A 6,208-nucleotide genomic window follows, 5' to 3' on the forward strand; every position below is an offset into this window, starting at 1 on the left:
GACTTCTTCTTATTTCTTGATTATCCATATTTTCTGTTCTTGGAGTGCTGTGAAAAAGTATACTGTATGTGAAAGGCATGATTTGCTGAGTACATTTTCCATATACTTGACATCTTATAGTGAAGGAGAAAGTACTTATGTGGCATCATACAGGTTTGCCGTTTAGATTTCTTGTTTTGCCTGGCAGTACGTCGGGAGTAGTGGTGATCTCAGATACCGAGCGGGATGTGCCTTACTGAATCCACTACAATCATAAAGATATGAAGACTCCTCCTCCTATCGGTAGAAAGGGTGTTCATTCTGTAGACAATTCAGTTATTAACTAGTAATTCATAAAGTGGTTATCGTGTTCTCTGAGAATCCGCTTAGCTGAGATTTTGCTTTAAACGAGATCCACCCACCTGAAAGGAGGGATAGTTGCATCATGGAAGATGCAGTATTCTGCTCGTTTCACTCGGATGCTAGTCAAGAGGCTCTTATCTCACCCTTTAGCGTTCCATAAATCATTTGATTTAACATTTTAAATCCCAACATATCACAAGTCCCCCTTATATACTCAAAGGTAAACTATCAATTACACTTATTATAATTTTGTATTGTTAAAAAACAAAAAATTGGCATAGATGCAGTATTTGCTAAACATATGTATTTCCCCTTGTATTCCTATATGTTGCTGGGAAGTGATTGAATGGAGTTGGTTTCAATTGGACTTGACAGTTGTCTACTTTTAAGATCTGGTCTTGATGGAATGTTGGACCATGGTCTGGGAATGGAGAGACGGACAGCAGGACGTGTTAGTTCATTTCATTTTGTATCATGGCAGTAAGCTGTTGCTGCTGTATTATCGAGACACATTTCTTAGAAGGGGGGGGGGGGGGGAGTGGTGTGCTGTGAACACAGGGAGGAAAGAAAGTTTCAGTTGGTTTATTCATGTACTTTCACCCAATCACTGTACTGCTACTGTACTGTATACTGTGTGTCTCTCCTTAATTCACGTCAAGGACTTGATCAAACCACTAAGCATGTTTGACTTACTTAGAATGTGTTATCATTTCTGAGATAATTCAGATATCACTAAAGGTGGTCACTTGATATGGGGATTGGGGCAAAAAGTCACTATTTCACTATTTGTTAGCTTTTTTTCTTTCCTTGTGAATACCAACACAAATCAATTGCTTTATGCAGGACACACAAGACAGCCTGGATGTAACATTCAGTAAATCTCAGTAAACTTTCAACGTTTTTCCGAAGATGATTATGGAATGTTTTGGCAACTTCCATCGATGGCTTGATACATAAGAAGGATAAAAGGACAATAACGTTTGTAAAGCTTGAGTACTTGACCAGGGCATGATTACCATTAGCCTAGTATTAGCAAGAATTCTTCATCTCTGCGTTTAAAATAAAACCTTATTTGAATAATTCTGTCTATTTCACCCAGAACAACCACTTTTCAGCTATCAGGGCAAATATATTATGAATTTACAAATTTGATTGAAGGCACTGGACAGTATTTTCCTTTTGGAAAATAGTCTTCACAACTGTCCTGGAAGGTACTTGGTGGAAGGTAGAGAAAAGCTAACCGATGCCATGATTAAAATGAAAAAGAAATGTTGAATCTCCACATAGTGTGGAAAGTAACGTTTTTCTCCCTATTCTATAAGCATTGAGTCCAGTGGTTTGTTAATCATGCCTTTGCCAATGTTTCTGGGTCGCTTCCATCAATGACAACCTCATGTCCATGGAAGATGACCTCAAAGCCACAACGTATCACAGACAGATATCCAGGTCCACGCTGTATTTGTGTTCCCCTCCATGTAATTGTTGTAATATACAATTTAGGAACCCCCCCCCCCCCCCCCATATCTTCATTTTATTTATTCTATTTAGTAATTACTTTAAGTTATAGCTGTCTGAAATATTACATTTCTATGTGATTTGTTATTTTGCCAAACCAAATTGTACGATCTAAGCACAATCAGTGTTATTGATTAGTTGATCAATACTTGTACATCCCCATTGACACTTGGAAAGATTTTTCCTTCTTTCATGACTGACAAGTCGGTGTGTATGATATTGAGTCAGTGTATAAGGACATGTGTTCGTAAGGACATGCATGCATCAGTGGATTTTTTTTATTCTCCCTTTTTTACTTAGACTCTATTTTATCCCAAAAGTGGGTGTTTGGGAATGATATCTGGACCTTTTAATCGATTGAATTGATTCTGATCTTTGTTGGTGTGTGTTTGTCTCTGTAAAAAGACAAATAGAATGTTGCTCTCAAAATTGTTGTAATTTTAAAATATTTCAAATTCAGTCAACAGAATTGTCAATAGGAATAATTACTACGACATAAATAGATTCAACAGATTTGTTATGGAACCAGGAGAAGTGTAAGAAGAGAAGTTCAGGCTTCTCTGCTCCTCTTGATGTTTGGTTGTAAATGCCTGTGAATGAGGTGAAGGTATTGCTATTATTAAATGCCTGTGAATGAGGTGAAGGTATTGGTATTATTAAATGCCTGTGAATGAGGTGAAGGTATTGGTATTATTAAATGCCTGTGAATCAGGTGAAGGTATTGCTATTATTAAATGCCTGTGAATGAGGTGAAGGTATTGGTATTATTAAATGCCTGTGAATGAGGTGAAGGTATTGATATTATTAAATGCCTGTGAATGAGGTGAAGGTATTGCTATTATTAAATGCCTGTGAATGAGGTGAAGGTATTGGTATAACGTTTTTATGAAGTGATGAACCAGCTTTGATTTTCAATGTATTTGCTTGTTTTTTCCCTACAACCTCTCTTTCTTCAGTAAGTTGCTTTCCTCTCTCTTTCTTTCTTTCTTTCTTTCTTTCTTTCTTTCTTTCTTTCTTTCTTTCTTTCTTTCTTTCTTTCTTTCTCTCTCTCTTTCTTTCTTTCTTTCTCTCTCTCTTTCTTTCTTTCTTTCTCTCTCTCTTTCTTTCTTTCTCTCTCTCTTTCTTTCTTTCTTTCTCTCACTCTCTCTTTCTTTATTTCTTTCTTTCTGTTCTTGTATGTGCCTCAATACATGTGCTTGATTACCTCTCTGTGTGTGTGTGTGTGTGTGTGTGTGTATGTGTATGTGTGTGTGTGTGTGTGTGTGTGTGTGTGTGTGTGTGTGTGTGTGTGTGTGTGTGTGTGTGTGTGTGTGTGTGTGTGTGGAAAAGAAAGCGCTAAAGAGAGAACTGTTGACTGATGTTCTGTATTGTAGTGCTGTATGTAAATAACTTACCTCCCTCTAGCAGACTTTTAATAAAAGTGTACAAGATGGCTGAAAGTACGAACCTTATGGGTGACATCTTTGATTTGAAGGTTCCCTGACAAAAAAATATATTTTTCAATGAAAGGCCACATATGTGCAAGCTTGTAATTTGTTGAAAGAGTGCACACCTAAAGTAGTAGAGACTATTTTTACAGCAAGTTGATGAATTTCCTTTCACTTTAATTTGGTAAAAGACCGGCATACACACTTGTTTTTATTACACAACTAATGGTAATGACATTAGTGGCTATTACATAAGCACAACATCATGACTCTCTACTACATTTTTACATTTTTTCAAGTTATAATTTGTCTTCTTTGGCAACCCTTTAATTTACGTGTTTCCAAGAGAAAATTATAACACAACCATTTCTAGAACTGTACAGATTGTGAAAATGTATATATGACTAAACATTTCAGTCACTCTTTAAGTTTTGTATGGGAAGAAATGACATGTGTTAAAGAATAATAAAAAATGTGATTAAATATTTAATAATATTTAAAAAGAGGATAATTAAACACAGTCGATGTGAAAATAAGTGCTAAGAAATATTATTCTTCTGTCTCTTTGTACAAAACAAAGTGTTGAGTATTAATAAAAAAAAAAAAAATCATGTAATTTGTGAAATTCCTACGTTTTCTTATTTTTCCCCTCTAAACAGATTTCAACATTCATTCATGGTCTCTCATTTGTCTATATATTGTATATATATATTGGAATTATCTGGCTCGAAGGACCAATACCTTAAAGGGTCATTCAGCAGTTAAAACAATAGAAAAGTGTCCTCCCCACCCCTGTTTCGTTTTTTATCTTTTTTTATAATGGGGCTGGAGAATTGTAACCACTTTCAACTTCCTAGACAGAGCTATGGATGGATGCAATGACTTACCAGCCATGATATCAATATTATAGTTGTAACCATGTTTTGACTCTATATAGTGTTTGTTTAAATTGAATTAGTTTACAAACATTGGAGTAAAACAAGCTTATATTTTGGCTTCTGGTGGGGTACAACAGCTCATGAGGCATTTATGACTTATGTTCTTCAAGAATCAATGGGTACATATCAAGTTCAAAAATGGATGTATTAACTGCAGATTGCCCCTTTAAAGGTGCAGGGCCTTTTCAAGTGTTCTCAGATTCATCTGTCATTTAAATGGCCAGTGTCACTCCTCCTCTTTAATCCTGTTGCTGTATTGTCACTTTCATCCAGGACACCTGTCCATCCTCCCGTTCCACTCGTCCCCTTTTACCTTTCATCTTGTCTCTCCGTAGCTCTCTCATTTTTCCACACTTTCGTATCTTTCTGTCTGTTTTTTCTCTTTCACAAGTAGGACACTGAAATGAGATTGAGGTTACTCAAGATGTTGGAGAGGCAGGTTTGTAGGCCAGGACAGACGGACAGGGAGGTGACGAATGACACACTGATAAAAAGTGAACCAGTAGGATATTGAATGCAGAATTTGAAAGACTCCAAATCCTCCTCCTGAGACTCTCTCTCTGCCTCTCTTTCTTCTGAAAGAGCTCTGACCAGCAACAAGGGATATATTTAAAGAAACCAGTCATCCACAAAACCCTCTTTGAGATTTTGGGAAAGCATATATCTGTATCTATATTTGATCCTATGTCATTGAGAGATAAATAATTAGCTAGTGCTATAAACAACACTGACAGAACAAGAACACATTGATAGAACACATTGCAACACATGTAACTACTTGACAATTAACCGTTACCTAGCAACTGGCTCTTTTTTCAAGAGACTGGGGAGAGTGGAGGATTTATACTGTATAGTCTCACTGTCTTAGTGGATTGGATGGGAAAATGAATCAACATACAATACCAAAATGGAAAGTACAGCCTGAGCCGAACATCTACAGAGAGAGGGAAAGTCAGAGAGAGGGAGAGGGAGAGAGAAATGGGGGATGGAATGCAGATTAAGAAGTAGAGCTGAAAGACTGAAGCCCCGCTTATACCTGGTGCTAACATGGGTTGTGTGTCCTAATCTTGTCCACATTCTGATTGTGCCTACATTTTTGTGTCTGCATTGTGACCAAATTCTCTGATCCATCCCTGTATGCAAATATTTCACAGCTATTCCTTCTAATAATACGTTATTTATTTGAAGACATGTTGGTGGCATAAGTCAATGGTGCAGCCTGTCAATCATGTTAGAGGCCGGTATAATATGATTTAAGTGGTTTTACTGCCCAGATTGGTCTACACAATGCGTCTTTTAATCGTGTAAATCTGTCTAAAAATGCGGGATCAATCAGAATGTGGACAAGACCAGGAAAAAGGACGCATGTTAGAACCAGGTATAAACAGGGCCAGAGAGAAACAACGGAGGATGACAAGCAGAGATGGGAAAGTAGAGGCAGGTTGGAAAGATGGAATGAGAAAGACGGAACATTTTATACTGCGACTCTGTGGATGAGAAGCAAGAGTCGGGGAAGAGGAGAGGAGAGAAAGGAGAGAAGGAACGGTTGCTGTAGAAACGCTTGGCAAAGTTTTAATGAGGGCACAAAGTTCGATCCTTATGCCCACAACACATCCACACTCACACACACACAGTATATATACCAGCTGGCTTTAGTATTACCCTTTGTGACTACAGTTAACGGGGAAAAAAACATCTACAAACCTTCATAGATCCCTCTAACAACAAAGTCCCAAACGAATAACAGGATAGGGAGTCACCCTTTAAAGTCAGATATAAAACATCAAAACATAACATTGTGGCATACAAATCCTCTCCAATAGTAGCATTTTGTTCTATTGTGGATTGTTAATGTGGTACTCTAAAATCAATTGTGTGGCGGTTGGTTTTGAATCTAATGATGATCACGCTACCATGCAAATGACTGAATTATTCTCATGGCCATGCAGCCACAGTTGGCTAGTTCTGTATGAGATGATCAGACAG

Source organism: Oncorhynchus mykiss, chromosome 13 (assembly GCF_057628025.1).
Source record: "Oncorhynchus mykiss isolate SJ-2025 chromosome 13, ASM5762802v1, whole genome shotgun sequence".
Classification (NCBI taxonomy): domain Eukaryota; kingdom Metazoa; phylum Chordata; class Actinopteri; order Salmoniformes; family Salmonidae; genus Oncorhynchus; species Oncorhynchus mykiss.